Genomic DNA, 18,631 nt, shown 5'->3' on the forward strand with positions numbered 1-18,631 from the left:
CGTTCCTTCTGCCCCTGTGAATATGGTCCCGGAGTCGCTTCTTGGCCCTGGCGCGAACGAAACAGAACAGTGCAGTCCGAATTCACGGCGTTAACAAAGTTCTTGTGCGACTGATCGGATTCTCTTTCTGGTCGAGAACGCGCAGACAACCATAAGCCCACGAAACGTGCAGGCTTGAGTCAAACCGCTGTGCAAGAGGCTGTTTACTGCAGCGCTGCAGAAGCCAAACGTCTTGTTGAAATCGCTGCCCGGGCACAACAGGCCCTCCACTGCGGCGCCTCTTTCTCTCTTCCTCCTTTCACTCATTCTTTCATTCCTTCCCTCGCGGCACGGCGACAGTTACTGCGCCTTTAATGTATCATATAACAGCGGCATCATGTATTTTCTTTTGCGATTGTTAATCATTAAGAAGTTACTTAATTGGAGGTAGGAAGGTTCGCTTTAGAAAGAGGATAATTCCGTTGTCTTCGACCGCATACACTCCATACCGTTACCAACACCACTGCGCTCTTGTTTGTGTGTGCCGCTTGACTGTGTGTATAGGGAAATGGAGGGAGGGGCTTATTAATAACGGAAGCAGGAAGACGAGAAGGGGTTGTGGGAATCGGCTCGATAGAAAGAAATTTCAGCTCTAGTACAAAGTCGTTTCAAGAAACGAGCGTTTCAGTCACCAGCGAAACTTGACCTACGGAGAACAGCGCACATAGAGAGAGCATTCAGAAGCGACAGAGCGATTTTCATGTCTTCTATCTCCGTGCAGGCTGTTTTTATTGTGCAGTTCAAGCATGTATCAATTGCCTCGACTTCTGACTTAGCACTTTCGTTAGGGAGCGTTCGATACCTTTAAGCGAAAGTGTCTAGTTTGGGGCCCAGAGTTTTGAGAGGAGTTTGCTGTGCAGGCCAGATTATATAATTTCGAATCCGTTCTCTGTTGACAATGGAGAACTGAGACTGACCGACGCGTCAACGTGCCTGGCTAACGAAGAATCTCCCGTTGTACCTTCTTTTACCGTCTGATCCATGTGGGTTAAATTATTACACCATTTCGATAATAATCGGGGCCGTACATGACTTTGCCTTTGTGGTGATCTAAAGTGAATTTCGGCGCGCCTTCTGACAGCGATTGTCTGTGTTTATTTGTTTACCAACGTCATATATAGGGGTGGGTTGTAGATATACACGGCGTTCCGCTACGCATCGCGAGGTTGCAGGTTCGATCACAGCCGTAATGGCGGCGTTTTGATGCAGGTGAAATGAAAGAAACGCCCTGTTGATTGAGATTTAGTCGCGCGTATAGAACCTCATGGGCGTGGTCGAAATTAATGCGGAGCTTCCCAATACGCTGAGCCTCGCAGCTAATTTTTCGGGTCTGGCTCGTGGTAATTTTTTATTACTGCCTCTTCTATACTTCAGAGACCTCCCACTTTGTCTAACGCAATGCGTCTTGTGTTGCGGGCGACATTGAACCGTGGTGGAGCAGCGCAAAGGACGGGACACAAGAAACAAGGAAGGACGTACACAGGCGCTTGTGTCCCGTCCTTTGCGCTGCTCCACCACGATGCAACAGCACCAACTAGCCCAGCAACTTGTTCTTCTGGACATTGAACCGTTTTGAGGCTCTGCCCTTTATAGCAGCGTTTACATGAATGCAGCAGTAGCGCATCGCATTTCCTATCTTCGACTTCGAAGTCGACTTGCGCTTCTCGATCTACCACCACCTGGCGGATTAGCGCGTCGCGCTCTTCTGGCGCATTATCTTCGTTTACATGAGTGCGATACAGTCGCCGCGGTGGCTCAGTGGTTACGGCGTTCGGTTGTTGACTCCAAATACGAGGGTTCCATCTCGGCCGCGGAGGTCGCATTTCGATGGAGACGAAATGGCAGAGTGTGATACGCCAGAAAGTGGATACGACGCGTTACTGTCGCATTCATGTTAACGAGGCTTACGAAGGCAAAGGACTTGGGGCCTTCGAATCAGTTGTATTCGGCACATCAAGCTTCTGTAATACCTTAAGCCAAGAGGTAATCCTTCCTTCAATCTTTCTTTGTTCTTATACCACCCCCTGCACATGTATAGTAATGATTCCTAATACTTAGGGACCAAATAAAGTGATTCTACTATTACTAGCCCGAATAACCCGTCTACGCTTTGCTGTCTTCTCTCTTTCTCTAGGAAACGTCACTTCTGTTTCACTGAGCAGCGCTCTGTGCAAGTCATAGCTGTCACCACGGGACCAGGGGCTACAACCCCGGGATTTTTCGAGGCCTTGACTTGTGTGCAGTGGTTTATCGCGGTTGCCTAGGTCACGACTGGTGACCACACCTGCCTTACGGGCAACCTTGTCATTCATTACTCCCCATGAAACGTCGCAGTGTGAACATCTTATGTCTAAGTCATATTTCTTTGTCCCTCAGGGGCCAGGCCAGGACGTATTAAGTTAAAAGCTTGCATTGAGCAAAGATCTATGAAAAAAGAGCGCAATAACGAAATAGACGAAATATCCTGTTGCACTCCTTTATATTAACCCACGTAACTGAGTCTAATAATTCTTGAATCGAATGACTGATTTTTCCTGGTAACCGACACTGTTCTTACCCCGCCATGAGATCGTTTGCCACTTATTTGACATCTGTTCTCGAACCCTACACCACAGCGGCATATACGTAGAAGTAGATGCGCGCGCCGCTCCACGGATGACCGACGTCCTTGGCACGCTGCGTGCAATCGTTGTTCGTGGTCCGCGGATACCGCAAACAGGGACACATCTTGTCGCAAACAAAGGAAATGCATGCAGCAACGTGCACTATTATTCTACAGCGTCAAAATCGAGCGCCGGTATGCGCCGACACCGGCAGACGACGATTCCCTCGATGCTTTCATAATTAGCTCCGCAAATGAGAACGGCGTACGTACCGATCGGACGAATGCATTGCCAAGCATGCCCACTAACATTACTGCGTGCCATACCTTGTATATCCGCTCGCTTGCGTTTTGGGCGGGCATTCAAAGCGACCCCGGTTACGAGAGCATGCATTGAGAGGGTGCTCGATACGGCAGTGATGCAACAGGCTGTCGAATCTGCAACGATATACTGCTCGAGGTTTTGTTGCTATATATAGAGCGTCGTCGTATAGCGGAACGTGTTGTGTACTTCACTGTCGTCACGATACGTCATCCTCGCTCCTTGTTTATGCCTCACTAGCCCCGGAATGATATTGCGCTAAGTTCAGCATACGCGCCATCGTATCGGAGGTGTGCTTTCTGAACAATGGCCTTCCGCTTCGATGGGTGTGTAACGAAAGTAGCCTAATGCAACTCGCTCATTATTTTGCAATCGTCGGTGCACGCAGTAGGGTGCCGTTTCCGCTTAATCGAATATAAACGATACACGCATTACGAAAGGGTAAGCCAGCTCGGGTTTCCAGGAGCCATAACCCGGGTCACAAGAAAATATTAGTGGATAACCACTAATCCGATGGGTATCAACCCCGAGCAAAACCATTCGCTGTCGCGTTGCCTGTTCGCCTAGCGTGAGCGCTCCGTCCCGCGGCACTGCCCACTTATCGTCGTCTTATACGTAGCGAAAATCCCTACAGTAAAGTTGTTCGTTTCTTCACAGGAAGGTTTCCAAACCCTTCCTCTAGTTAATTCGGCGTGCAGGAAGACCAGGAGGCATTCTTCAAGACGATGGCAGATGGAGGAACATATATTTACAGTAAACATGTACAAGGAGCAAAACTGGAAACAGCAGAAATGAGTTAACAAGAAAAACAAACGTTGCGCAACTTTACTCTTCTACCTAGCAGGCTAGAGCCTAAGAAGCAGAACGTTATATGCTAAGCATGGAGCCCCAGCTCAGGCTGGACTCCATCCGTCCACTTCGGTTTTTATAACCGTAACAAAGAAAGAAATGGGGCGGTGATTTTCAGTGGCCCGCCCCAAACATCAATTCTCCAATCATTGACCTACCCCGTGGGTTGAGCTCAGCCTCAAACCCAGGGTCTCGCTAAGAAAACAAAAATAAAGAACAAATACAACACCACTCCCTCGTCGGAAAGAGCATGCACATCCTCTCCCGTTGGAGCTCTCCTTCCGACCTGTCCCAAGCACACCGCCGCCCCCCTCTCCACTCGCCCTGCAAGTCAAGATCTTGGTACAGATGCGTACCCCCTCAGTGCTTGTCATATGCAAACAACAGATGAGAGAGAAGCCTGTACGGCACAGACGGTGGGGCGCTCGGACAAGGGTGATCGATGAGCGGGCGGATAAAAGTGAGGAATGCATGTCGTTCCCCACGTCGCCAAAAAAACGCTCTAATCGTCCTTTCCTGGGCTCTCTTTCTTGTTGGCTCGGCAAACCAGCTACGAAAGGGTTCCTGTTTTCCCCCACAAATTGATAGAGACACCGTGAAGATAGCAGTGCGTCAAAAGACCAACTCCCTACTGCACTGTGCTTGGAGGGGCTTTCGTTCATAATGGACAGCCCCTTCCGCGGGGGCAGCGCCCTGCACCGTGGTAGCTGGAAATGAGCGTTGACCCATCGGGCGCCTTTCCGACGTTAGCGTATGCATAAGGGGGGATAGGGGTGGGGGGCGCCCTGAAGGTAGCGGCGGTGCTGTCGTTCACAATGGACAGCCACCGCCGCGAGGGCAGCGCCCTACACAGTAGTTGCAACTGGAATTGAGCAGCGGCCTTACACCTACTTTCGCACTGATTCGAATGTAGCAAACAGTCTGTGTAATTTTTTTTTGTAGTATCTGCAGCCACCTATAGCGGCAGCAGACTATTCGTCATTGAACGGCATCACTTGATTTAACGTCGACCAATAGGATAAGGCTGAGCTGGAGTGGCTATAGCTGCTAGATTACTGAGCCGAACTCCACAGACATCAGAAAGACGCTTGTGACGTTCAGTGCGCAATTGGGAAAGCCTGCTAGTGTATTAAAAGCAAAAGGTTCGGACGATGGTCTCCGTGATGCGCAGCTCACGACGCAGACGACCTTGAAGGTTTCCCCGAAAAAACCGCCAGTCTCGGATTCTCTGGCGGTACACAGGGTGGAGCGCAATGTTCGGACTGGGATCGAGGGTCGTGTTTTGGTCTCTCCCCTCCGATTACTGCCGCTTCAGTACCTGAGCTTAACGCGATTTCCACGCTACACTGAGCGCAACCGCACGGCAGGCAAGGAGCGACGGCTATCTGGCGTAATAGGCGCATCGCCCCCTCCACGTATACTGTCGCAAGACACGGTGATAGAGCGATTACGACAAGCCGCATGTATACGGTTACGGCTTCTGCCAAGGTCGTTCTGTGCGCAGTATTTCTATAGTCTCGACAATATCACCACTTTGTTCGGAAACATCCTAATGCTTTCGTGTGGGTCCGTCGTGGTGGTTGTGCAAAGCTGGACTATAATCCTGACGTATCGATTTCTTGCAACTGAGGGCTATGCACGTGTAAATCGCTTATGGGGTTTCACATGCTAAACCAGTACGGTACGGTATGTTATATAGGTCTTTATGGCATGGTGTCTGCGGTTGCGCGTGGGCTATAGAGATTATTCACTGAAGTCACACCGGCCGCCATTTTTTTTTGTCTGCGGAGCACTGTCAAAAGCTGCGGGCGTGTCTAATGATATTAAATTCATGCCTTACATACGGCGGCGGCTGCTTGTCTGTACAGTCGGGGACAAAAGTCTCTGGTCCATGTGCTCCGGAAACAAAGCCGATGGCTCTAATATTACCCGCCAGCTGGAGACCACACTTGTGGAGGTGAAAGAACCGGATTTTAGCTTTCGCCTCCAGAAGAGTGGTCTCTAGCCAGCGGCTAATGATAGAGTTATCGGTTTCTTTTACGCAGCACGTGGTCCAGAGACTTCTGTCCTCGACTGTACATACCAGCAGCTGTCGCTGTATGTTAGGCATAGCTGCAGGTCGAGGCTTCCATACTTCTCAAAGACTGGCGCTGTGCCCATAAGGTATGACCATTGGCCGGAGGTATGCCCTTGAGGAAGATAATGCTAATCTTGACGGTTGTGCGCCGTGTGCTCCTAATTATCTATGCTTTGTGGTGCCCACGGCTCCCCTATGCATCGGCGCAACAGGACGTGGCCCGAGCACATGTCATCCGGCAGCAGGAGACTGACTTATAAAGAAAGTGAGTGCTTAAGCGGATCATGAATGTATGTGTGGCGAACACCGCGAATAATACAAGTACAACAGCGAATTGAATTTCTGTGAAATAGATGAGTAACTGAATGGGCGAGGTGGGCTGTAAGTACTAGAAATTTGAGAAAACAAATTTAGACGGAATATGAACTGCGGGCTTGAGCAGTAAACATGTGTGAATGAAAGGAGCCACGTTCCCCCTGCGTGCTTTCCTCCAATGAAACTTCTGTGTAAAGTTCGTGCACATGTTGCCTTTCTTCATTTAGTATACAATGCACAACCCCTGTTTTTTAGGTTTTCGCATCTCGCCTTTATGCAATGCCCTGCAATGCCCGAGTAATGAAAACGTAGGTTGAAAGTTTCGGTTCCAACACTTAGTCTTTGCTGTACTCCATAACGCAGAAACGTAGAAAACGGCTACATTTATTGAGAAAAAAAGATATCAATGCAGCCGAATTAAAATCAGCTAAATTTACCTTCTTATAAAACAATGAAACCGCAGGTGTAGTAAAGCTCATTTAATTAATTATAGATCTGCCCAGCTGTGCTGATAATATCAATCCGTCTGTTGAAAAATCTTCGTCTCTCCTCAAACTCTGCATTTCGCAGAGTGATCATACGACATTCTGGGTTTTAGTCAGAGGATACTTTTAGATAGCGTTGAGAAAATGGTTTGTGTAATTGGAAAGCTTTGGTACTGTTGTGTTTCTACCCCCCCCCCCCTTTAACTCCCTTTGTGTTATTTATTCACAAAGGAAAATTGGGTCACTGACCAAGTCAAGAAATGAAAAATGACGGTTCTCTTTGTGTGTTCCCGTCACACCTGTGTCCACTTCGGACCACGTGGGCCCGATCAAGCCGCTACCGTGAACAATCGCCAAGGTCGACAACCTCGCGACGACCATGGGAAGTGAGAAGCTTGGAATGCCCCTCCGAGCCTCAGCGGATTAGTGTGGCAGGGATGTCAAAGGCCATTGTCAGCCAAAACCCCAGCGAAATTCCTTGAACGGAGTGCAGCGGCGACGAAGGCAGGCGAGGCCCAGGAGCTATTGTCCGAGCAACCACCGTGAATGCGGAGGCGACCTGGCGGCGCCGTCACGCTGGCGGATAATTGAAGAATTCTGTGTCCCCGACTCGCGTTCTGGGCAATCGGCGGGGAGGCAAGTTCATTCCCCTGCTGAAAGACTTCAGGAGATTCCTTTCCCCGCGGGGCTGGATGAGTCAGCAATCTTCCCCTCTCTTCGACCCAGCTGCGACAGAGTGGACAAGCTCGCACCTGCCCAGCCGTGGGCGGTAACAAGGAGGTCCCCTTCGGTCCATCCGATTGGACAGTGCTCGTCGACCATTTTTCCCCAGCCAGGGATCTGGGGAAACCGGACGATATTTAACTCGGCCGTGAGTGTGGCCGAGAGAAGCCTGCTAGCTCCAGTCGACTACGGTTGACGAAGACGTTGCCCTTCCACTGAGAGCCATTCTCAGTCCCGCTCTATGTAAATAATGTAAATAATGTAATTACAGTTTTTCCTTCTCTTCCCCTACATCTTCCCCTACGTCTCCGGCCCACGTTCCTTCCTCCTTCGGCATTGCGGCGGTGCTCCTGGACCCGATGCCTGGTGGGACACGCTTCTAGCTTCGACAAATATATCAACTGGTGGCAGCGGTGGGATCTTCCACGCTTGGTCCTGGCTTCAGCAGTGGTGAGCGCTTGACTTTCTTTAAGAATCTGCCAGGCTTGATAACTCTGGAAATTTATCACTTCCTGTAGATTGTTTTTCTGCACGTGCTCGCTTAAGCATTTCACGTAGCAGCTTATTTTTTGAAAGTCCTCGTTCGAGAATTGCCATGGATTTGAGCAAGCTAAAGAAGCCAGAGTTGATGTTGCTGTGTGAAAAGCTGGGTATTGAGGCCAGGAAGAGTCACAGAAAGCCGCAGCTGATTGAGGCTATTAAGGAATGTGGTGCTAAGGAGCAGGGTGACAAAATTTGGGAGACCTGGGAACTCATTCAGGAGGGAATCAGGAACGCTAAGGAGGAGGCCGACAGGGTTGAAAGGGAACGCAAGGAGAAGGCCGTTAGGGTTGAAAAAGAACGCCTTTGCCGCAAGGAAGCCGCTAAGAAGGAGGCTGACAGGATTGAAAAAGAACGCCTTTACCGCAAGGAAGCCGCTAAGGAGGAGGCTGACAGGATAGAAAAAGAACGTCTTCGTCTTAAGGAAGCCGATGAAAAGCAACTTGCTTTAATGCGTTTGGAGTTGCAAATTTTACTGGCGAAGCGCGCCGAGAGGAATTCGACATTAAATCAGGAGGTTTCGGCGCGAAAAGAGATTAAAGTCGGCAATGAAAACTGCGTATCTTTGCCCATTGCCCTCGTCGCGATTGAGAGCCCGCTCGAGGTGCGTCTGACCGAGGCAGCCATCTCCCAAAACCTGCCTAAGCAGCATCCCTCGATTTGCTCAAATCGCTTGGATGTGCTGCCGAAAGAAAAAGGCCTTTGTTTTGGAGACAATGCTGCGCAGGTCCTTACCATTTCGAAGGCTCGTGAGGTCGCGGCGCCAGCAGAGCACGTGGTTGGACAGGGCAAACCTCAGCCTGTAAGCCCGAAGCCTGTAAATTCTCACGGTGATGAGCTAGAGCAGGCTTTATTGGAAACTGTCGATGAGGCGAACGCCGGCGACTTTACCCGTGACGGCTCCGAGTTACCTAATGACGAGCCAGCCCAGGACTTACTCACTTGTAGCACAAGGGTAAAGAGTACCGACACTAGTGCAGGCTATAGTGAGTCTTCCGAAGCAGGCGCAAGTGATGAGCTGGGGCTAGGTGAGGAACTGATTACGAATCTAGTGTTGCCTCACTCAGATGGCTTTCTCGAACTCCTTCGTGTGGACAGAGAAACGTTCACCGCTGAGCAAGAGAAAGACCAATCTCTACGCAACTTGAGTCCCCAAAGTGACATAGGTGTGTCACGGAAGAACATACCTTTCCAGCTCCGTTCTGGCCTGCTGTACCGCCAGTATAAGGATAGGAAAGGTATCCAACACGACCAACTTACTGCCCGCGTCGCGATCGAGAGCCCGCTCGAGCTGCGTCTGACCGAGGCAGCCGTCTCCCAAGACCTGCCTATGCAGCATCCCTCGATTTTCCCAAATCGCTTGGATAGGCTGCCCAAAGAAAAGGGCCTTAGTCTTGGAGATAACGCTGCGCAGGTCCTCACCAGTTCGAAGGCTCCGGAATTCGCAGCGCCAGCAGAGCACGCGGGTGAAGAGTGCAAACGTGACCCTGTAACCCTTATAAACTCTCACGGTAGTGAGCCAGAGCAGGCTGGATCACAAATTGGAAATGAGGCGAACACCGACGACTTAACGTGTGACGGTTCCGCGATGGCTAGTGACGCGCCCCGCAAACCAACAGCGAGGGTTTCCACAGAGCGGCAGCGTATAGAGGTGGCCAAACGGGGAATGTTAATGAAGGGGAAAGTGCGGCCCTTGTTAACTGCTCGACTGAAATCCGAACCGCGTAGCCGCCCCAATTTGGCACCTCGGTGCTCAAGAGTTCGCACCCGCCCCGTGGGAACACAAGCCATGAGAACGCAACGCGCGAACCCGATCCGAGAGAGACGGATACGCTGGCACGGCATTCGCACTCGTCCGTTCCCTTCTCGCGTTCTGCTTTCTGAGCGTCAGCCAAACTTCAGAACCACGAGACTTGGACGAGGAACAGTTAAGGGTCCTAAGCTGAAATTCCTAGCCTTGTGTCCTGTTGCACCTGCTAGAGCAGCTATCGGACCGCGGCCGCGCAGGGGGCGGCTGAAGAATAGGAAGCAGTAAATTCCTCTGATCGCAACGCTGTTTGCAGACGGATTCGAGGAATAATCCCGTCTTGAGTTGAATGCTTGTTTCTTTTGTTCATTTAACTCTCCTGTACAGAAAGGCAAGCTGGAATTCCTAGCATTATGCAATGTCTCATCTGCTAAAGCAGCTGTCGGACCGCGGCCGCGCAAGGGGCGGATATGACGCATAATCTCATATTGAGTTTAATGCTTGTTTTTTGTCTTTTGTTCATATCACTCTCCTATGCGAAATGAGAGCGAAAATTTGGAGATTGGCATTGCCGGACTCAGTTTACATGCGTTGCAGTAAAGTGCGAGGTAATGGAAACGCTGATGGCCTCAGCCGAAGCTTTCCCGTGTAATGCCCTTTCCTGACTCCCCAGACGTTATTCCGCTATGCAAATTTGTATTTTGTTTTTGCTTTAGAGGGAATCATTTTTCTCTGTTTTGTATGTATGTTCAGCAGCTCCACCTTCCCTTTGTGCTCTCACGGGCGGTGGCTTTCTGTGACATAAACCGTGCTACGGCACCCCCCCAAAATTTTAGAAAATTTTCCTCCCTTTTGGCTAAACAAGCTCTGTGTATTCTGGTTTGGTCAAACATGTCAACTTTCGGAGGAGGACGTAAATTTCACGCTACAGCTCATTTTCTCTAAAGAGATTTTGTTGACCGAAAACAGCTTGGCAGTTCTTGAAGTCAGTTTGGCGCTTTCTGCTTGTTGGGCTTTGGACTTTGCTGGTTGAGCTCGTTACAGCTGTCAACGAAGCAAGAAGAACCTTTGGGCCCAGCTGTGACCAAAGGCCGAACGGACACAACTCCAGGTCTCTGCGCGCAGCAGCGTTGGCTGCAACCACTACGAGACCTCTTCGGGCGGCGGACGTGCTGTTGTGTTTCTACCCCCCCCCCCCCCCTTTAACTCCCTTTGTGTTATTTATTCACAAAGGAAAATTGGGTCACTGACCAAGTCAAGAAATGAAAAATGACGGTTCTCTTTGTGTGTTCCCGTCACACCTGTGTCCACTTCGGACCACGTGGGCCCGATCAAGCCGCTACCGTGAACAATCGCCAAGGTCGACAACCTCGCGACGACCATGGGAAGTGAGAAGCTTGGAATGCCCCTCCGAGCCTCAGCGGATTAGTGTGGCAGGGATGTCAAAGGCCATTGTCAGCCAAAACCCCAGCGAAATTCCTTGAACGGAGTGCAGCGGCGACGAAGGCAGGCGAGGCCCAGGAGCTATTGTCCGAGCAACCACCGTGAATGCGGAGGCGACCTGGCGGCGCCGTCACGCTGGCGGATAATTGAAGAATTCTGTGTCCCCGACTCGCGTTCTGGGCAATCGGCGGGGAGGCAAGTTCATTCCCCTGCTGAAAGACTTCAGGAGATTCCTTTCCCCGCGGGGCTGGATGAGTCAGCAATCTTCCCCTCTCTTCGACCCAGCTGCGACAGAGTGGACAAGCTCGCACCTGCCCAGCCGTGGGCGGTAACAAGGAGGTCCCCTTCGGTCCATCCGATTGGACAGTGCTCGTCGACCATTTTTCCCCAGCCAGGGATCTGGGGAAACCGGACGATATTTAACTCGGCCGTGAGTGTGGCCGAGAGAAGCCTGCTAGCTCCAGTCGACTACGGTTGACGAAGACGTTGCCCTTCCACTGAGAGCCATTCTCAGTCCCGCTCTATGTAAATAATGTAAATAATGTAATTACAGTTTTTCCTTCTCTTCCCCTACATCTTCCCCTACGTCTCCGGCCCACGTTCCTTCCTCCTTCGGCATTGCGGCGGTGCTCCTGGACCCGATGCCTGGTGGGACACGCTTCTAGCTTCGACAAATATATCAGTACTCCTTTCTCGAGCACGGCAAAGAAAAAATAGAAACATGAACTGCAGATAGTCAGGGGATTCAGAAGTTATTAAAGTAAGAAAGTAATAAACGACCAAGGTGATGAAGATCGAAGTTTGCGGTCAAATATATGCTACGCAGCAAATGCCTCGAGTGGCAAGTTCTTGTTGTCCACTCGAGCTCCCTGACCGGCGAAGCGAGGACAGAAGCTGAAGTACGCAATTGCGTAGACGCGTACTATCTTCCAGACGGCTTCCTTTTACGACACCGCTATCTCACTCGCAGACGGCATCCTTGCTTTGCATTTTTTTTTTCGTTTTTATTTGCGGCTCCTCAAGCGTGGTAGCCGTTTGTTTTTTTTGTTTTTTGCCGCTCAATCTGTTCTTGGCGCGCGTGCTTGAGTCTGCGGTTTGTCTTATCGCGTGCTTCTCCGTGAAGAAGGAGTGTCTGCTTTACGGAGGGCGACGACATAGCTGGGACGCAGGACTGAGCGGGAAGATCGTTGTTTGAAAATGGGGCGTCAGCGCCTATATGGGATGCGGCTTCTACAGATCGGCGTCTAGATTGTCGCTGCTGTGAACAAGCGTCGTCTGCTGAAAGCTCTACGGACCGTCTGCTTAGAGTAAACGCCGCGTGCGAGCTGGTTCTCGATCGTCTGCTCGAGGCAAATCTTGTAAAGGTCACGCCACTCTGTCTTGAACGGGTAAATGAACAACAGCTAAATGTGTGAATACCGAGCCAGTAAGGAGGAAAACTTTTTTTCTTCTTATTTTTTGAGAGAAAAGTGGGCAGGAGAAAACCAGGGAACCTCCAAGTGCCGTTGGCAGATGACGCAGGATCGGCGTCTAGATTGTCTGATGCTGTGAACAAGCGTCGTCTGCTGTAAGTTCTAAAGACCGTCTGCTTAGAGTAAATGCCGCGTGCGAGCGGGCTCTCGATCGTCTGCTAGAGGCAAAACTTGTAAAGGTCACGCGACTCTGTCTTGAACGAGTAAATGAACAGTTAAATATGTCAGTACCGAGGTAGTAAGGACGGAACATCTTTTTAAGAGAAAAGTGGACAGGAGAACGGCTGGGAACCCCTAAATACCCTCGGCAAACGCTGCCGGTAACCCTGAAAACAAAAATGTACTCTGATTTGTGTATGCTGCCAGCACTCACTCATGGGACCTAACCTTGGCCGAGTAATTAACATAAAACTCATGGCTCTGCGTCTAGTAAAGGTCTCAGAAACTAGCCACAAACCGGTACAATGTAACTACCGCACGAGCAAAAGGCTTTGTCTTTGCGCCTCATTTTTTTTTTTTGCTATATTTAATTGATTCGGCCTTTTTTGTTTTCTTCTAGTTAGAAGTGTCGGGACACTATAGCGCTAATCCACCCGCCGAGCTCTGCTGGAAGGTCGCGCTTGCCCTCACCTCAGTTACAAGGATGCGATTGAGGAAGAAGGAGCTAGCTGGGCTAAGCGGCCCAGGTTGTTGCGTAATTTTCTTTAATGACGCGAAAAACAAGCGCGAGTCGGTCCACGCCGTCAATTTCCTGCCTCGCGTGACCACTCCCAGTACGACTTTCCTCAGAGTGTTTTCCGTAACGTCGTCGGCTTCTTTTTTCCTTGCTTACTAGCTAGTTATGAAGGGAGCAAGCATGTGGGTGCTCTAAATTCGTTTGCGGGCCTCTTGGGGAAGAGATTAGATTAACGACATCTCCATATGCGCCATCTTATCGGCACATGCTATATGCGACCCCTCCTTGTCATAAAGGTAACTGCGCAACTCACATAAGGGCGTGGAGAATGCTTTTTGTATACCCTTCTCGTCCTTGCGTGTGCTGCGCAATTATCTTTGCGATAATGAACGACCGACTCGCCCAACTGCGTGCTCTCTTGAGCTGTCCCACATGCCCGCGCCGAAGCTCCGAGTTCGGCAGGTGTCACAGGATAATGTGTGACTGATGTCACAAGTCACAGTCGCAGTTACGTGTTGCTGGTGTTCATTCTCCTGCATGTTCTTTATGTTTCGGCCAAGTTACTCAAAAGAGCAACGTGTGACATGAAATCCAGCTCGCTCGCATTCCTCACCTACCTTGCATTGTTCAGGTTAACTCATTGTAATATCATTCGGCGATCACATTCACTGACAGTCACCAAAGTACTATCAGAACAAGGGAAGTTCGAGCAGCGGATGGCCAACCCGGCTGCTGCTCGCACATATTTTCGCTGCCCTTGGCACGCGGCTTCGCAGAGCGCATTTTGAAACATTTCTTCGTGGTCTCTTTTTTCCCGTCCTCGCACTCTTGCGCAAGCGCTGTTGACCTCTGGCTGACCGATTGCAGCCGGATATGCCCGCCGGGTACCGACCAAACACGATCCTGTGCAACCAAACAAAAACATTCGTGCGTCATCATCACATGAGGCCAAGGAATCCCCAACTTCATTTCCCCACCACCGGGTCTCACCTTTGCTGGAAGTAACAGATCCTTTCATCATAAACCAGGGCAGTCATTTCAGTTCAGAACAGCCTCGGTATGCCTTCCCCCGTCCTGCCGACGCAGACGCGTCGGCAGCCGTGTCGACAGACGCGTCGGCAGGAGTGCCGACAGGGCTTCATAAATAAAATAAAAGGAGTAAAGTCATGAAAAGGAAAATAAAAATAAAAAGAAAATCAAAATAAGATATGAAAATAAAAAACAATAAAATTAAGAAAAGGAGCAAAAAAACAAATAAAAACTAAATATGAAAAATAAAAAAAGTAAATAAAAACAAACAGTGGCCAGGAAACGCTTTCGCCTTGCAGCACTTTAGAGAGCCGAAGTGCCCCCTGAATTTTTCATCCTGATGTCATCGCGATTTCTGGCGTTGTTTAGCACCACGCCCTTTTACCGGCACCGGTACACACGTCATCAACTTGGCTCAAACGAGGCGCCGGTAGCGTGTCGCCCTCCCTCTCTTACGATAAACGCCCCCTCTCCAAGGCGGCATCCCCGTTCTCCGGCGGCGGCAGACTGAAAGCAAAACTCGCCCCGAGTTGCAGTACTTCGCGAAAGAGCGACGCCCCTGCTTCTTCTGGGTAAAGGAAGAAGCGTTTGCCCTCTCCACATCCCACTCCCTCCCTGTCCTTTGGCGACTCGAGCGGTGGTGACTACGCTCAAAAGGAATGCTCCGTTCGCCCCCGGCTACTCTTTTTCAGCGTATTCGTGGCTTTAGTGTTCTGGTTGTTAGAGGCGGGGGCTTGCAGACCCTCCGGGCGCTGCATGGCGTCTCCTTTGCCTGTATGCTCTCCTCCCCCGATACGCGGAAAGCGGTAGGCAAATCTCTCTGCTTCTCTTTCACTTTCACTCACTCCCGACCTCGGCAGCGGTCGGGAGTGCCCGAAAAAAAAGCAGAGCTCGTCGGTCACACCGCGGACGCTTTCATTCTCTCCCTGTTTCGCGTCGGTCGCCCTCTGGTGGAGGTGGAGGAGGCGGCTAATTTTAAACCGCGCCGAGGCATTCCCCTAGTGCCCCCACACCCCGTGGGTCCTGGCTTGCGGGAGAGTGAGCCGGCGAGTTTCCTGCCGGTTGTGTTGTGGTCGGACTCCCTCGTTGCAGCTGGTTCCTGCATCGCCCACTTGTGACTCGACCAGGAATTTCACACGACAAGGATCAACCTCGCATCAGCTGTGGACTCACCGCATAGCCTCTCTGTCGCCTGACGCCACTTCGGGCGCACGCCAACGCCCGGCCTGTCACACGTGATCTGTCCCGCCCACCGAGCCGGATTTGAATCTCCAACTGCGGACGCCGAGTGCTTACGTCACACATCGCACCCCTTTCTCTCCATATCCTTCCGGGACGTCGTCCTCAGTGTGTCAAGCCACGCTCTGAAAGCCCTAGGCTCGCCTGCACATCGTCACGTGGTGTGTTCTCGTGGGTCTTCTTTTGCAGCGAGCAGTGTCAGAGTGTGCAGCAGTTGCGTATGAGAGCAGCTGCTGCTTCGTGTGCTCGCAATGTTCGCGTTCTTCTGCTGTTTTTTTTTTTTAGTTCGACCGGGCTTTACGTCAGAGGCTGAGTGCGACGCGTTTTGTGTTGTGTGACACAGTTATTCTTCTCGTCGGTGGCGGCGGTGGTTTTTATTTGGTGTTCGGCCGCAAGCCGGAGCGGTCTTGCACGTGTGAGGTGTCGTGAGGTAAAGTCGAACTCCACGGAATAAACCCTGCCTTCGTGGTCCAGCGGTGCGGCTTTACGAGCAGAGCTGAGGAACCTACTTTTAAGAAGAGACCAAAAAGTGTTTCGGTAAGCTCATTTCTCCCGATAAGTGCAAATGCCGCGATGTCTAATCGGCCTCTGTTCAATGTCACGTGCCAGTGAAGTGTTTTCCTGTACTGAATTCAGTCGAATGTAAATTGAAACTAAGCCCAGAAAGGCTGAAAACAGGCCATATACGAAAAGGTAATGCCCATTGTGCGCCGCCAGATACTTGACCCGCATACTATGTTGCTCCAAAGGTATCTATGGTGCATGTGCTAAGTAAGTCTAGCTTGACTCGAGACTTAAAATAGCAGTCGAGTTAGTGCCATCTGGCACGGAAACCATTTGCAACTGCACGCTGTGCTAGAGTTTGTATCATCCGCCAGCTGTTCGGAACTTAAATACCTGCATCGCATTTCATTCTGAGCTTCTGAGCGAAATATTTCTGGCGCTCGTCTTACCAGACGTCCGTTTGTTACTCAGCAGAATAAGACATATAAAAAGTAGCATAAATTGTATGGCAAGGACAAATCGATCACCTCTTATCTTTACAGACCAGCTCTTACTTTTCGGCCTTCGCATTATGTCAGACAACGCCTGAAATAAAGAAAAAAACAAAAAAAAACATGCATTTTAGCGACACTGTGATGTATTCCTGTGAGTAAGCTGCGATAATTATCGCGCGCATTTCTTTCAAATTTGGTGCTATAGTTTTGCATCAGGGCGTCTCAATATGCGATTGGAAGGTTGTGCCGTAGGCGACAACTGCTAAATCTGCGTTCAAATATATAACTCGCCCCTCTACTAAGATTTCGATGGAAGCTAAAGAACCTCATGTGGTCGAAATTAATTGGCAGTCCTCCGCTACGCCGTGCTGCGTTGCTGCTTCTTCACGGGAGAATAAGCGGATTGCTACTGTCATTGCAATTCCAAAGGTCATCCACTTCCAACAGCCTCTGTACACAGAATTCATGGCTTGAAGAGGCATCTCATAGAGTGCTTCGCCGGATGCTAATATTGCCATTTCACAAAGCAACCTGCAAGAAAACTAATCTTAGTTCTAGCAGGTGATAAAAGTCGAGTGGGGTCCGCCATTCGCTGTCTACAGTTTTATCTTACCATTACCATCAGCTTTACGCCTTTAGCTGCAAGCGTGTGCAATACGCCTTTGCTGAAAGCGCTACAGCGCGGTGACGTCATAGTTTTCACATAATGAGATTGCGGGCACGTTCGATGCAAATGCAAGGGTGATGATTAACTGCCCTTTTCCTCTTAAAGGCCGTCGTTGCAATAAAAGTCAGCGTCACGCGTGTTAGTCAACCGACAGCTTTTGCATTACCACGTATCCTTCTGGGCGCTAAGGCATCTGCATCATCACCTCGTACTGTGAGAAACATTGTCGGGTCTCACAGGACGGGTCCAACCAGTTTTAATTTCGATCTCCCTGTAATGGCTTAACGGACTCATTGCAATGTTAGCGGAAGGCCATTCACTGCGTGTCCGGTGTCCGCAGCCGAATCGATTTACGCCTCCACACTTGCGGTTCCCGAGATCGAATTTGCCACGCTGTTAACTAAAAGGCTTTAGTAGGCCGCGCTGCGGAAATAAAAAAAAAGAGTGTCAAAGGAAATGGGCAAAGTATAGAAAATAAGTGACACCCACGCTACACAGTGTTCACGGACAGACACGGCTACGCGAACTTCCGGAACAGTTGCTGCCGCTTGCGTGCCTTGGGCAGTCTCCGCCTTTCTGCGCATGCGCGGAACGTAGCGCGGCTGAGCAATCTGTGCAGGCGCTAACTCGAGCATCGATATCGAACGAAGGCTGCGCTTCTTCGCTGAAGCAGCTCACCTGCCGCTTTTCCAAGCTACTCACCGGTGGATCACCGCGCGGAACTTTGCTAGCTGATCGAGTGAGATTCCCCCCCCTCCCCCGGCTTTTTTTTTTTCAATTCACGGCACTATGTTGGCATGCAATAAAGCGATCAAAGCTGCTGCAGTCAGGTCACACACGTGGCTGCAGTCGACGCGCCGCCAAAGTCTGGCGAAAACAAAAACAATAAAAATGAACTATGGGCTAACTATAACTTTTGGACCTGCTCTTGGCTTTGCTAAGACGTCTGCGCCATTTTGCCTTGCTTTCAGCCGCTGCATTTACAAGTGTTGGGCGTGTGTGTCTCCAAAAAAAAAAAGAAAAAGAAAAAAAGAAAACATTTCACGAACTGTCCCTCGGGCGGCAGTCGGGAGACGGTTTTATGACGTGATTCAGGAACCAAAGCTTCAGGGTGATCAACGAAAAGCAATAAACATAATTACATGTTCGTGCAGGCGAGAATAATGAAGTAGTTTTCGTGTTGATTTCGGCATAAAGTCATCGAAGAGGGAAACGGAAATTCTTTGGCAAAAGACACAAATATTTTCTCGAGTATTCTCGCGAGCTAACAACACGTTTTTTGCTAAAATACTTCGTGAGAAGCAAAAGAAACACTCGTGTAAGAAGAATTCACTCTCGCGGCTTATATCTGAAAGCGTTACTTAGTGAAATGTTTCCAGTCAAGCCATGTATCACGCAGCACCGACTG

General features: G+C 50.2%; 1 protein-coding gene across 4 annotated transcripts in view; it reads left to right on the forward strand.

The window, feature by feature from the left end:
- LOC149335378 (galactose-3-O-sulfotransferase 2-like) overlaps positions 1-18,631 on the forward strand; it is an 87,073-nt gene that overhangs the window by 41,006 nt on the left and 27,436 nt on the right. The window contains exon 1 of one of the 4 annotated variants that reach the window (XM_089552074.1): positions 15,637-16,095. The exons of the other annotated variants lie outside the window; for them this stretch is intronic. The gene's annotated coding sequence lies outside the window, so the exon portion shown is untranslated. Of the gene's footprint in view, positions 1-15,636; positions 16,096-18,631 lie in introns of those variants that run through there. 4 annotated transcript variants of the gene reach the window in all.

The sequence above is a fragment of the Amblyomma mixtum genome, chromosome 7 (assembly GCF_055824585.1).
Source record: "Amblyomma mixtum isolate Tamu chromosome 7, ASM5582458v1, whole genome shotgun sequence".
NCBI classification, from domain to species: domain Eukaryota; kingdom Metazoa; phylum Arthropoda; class Arachnida; order Ixodida; family Ixodidae; genus Amblyomma; species Amblyomma mixtum.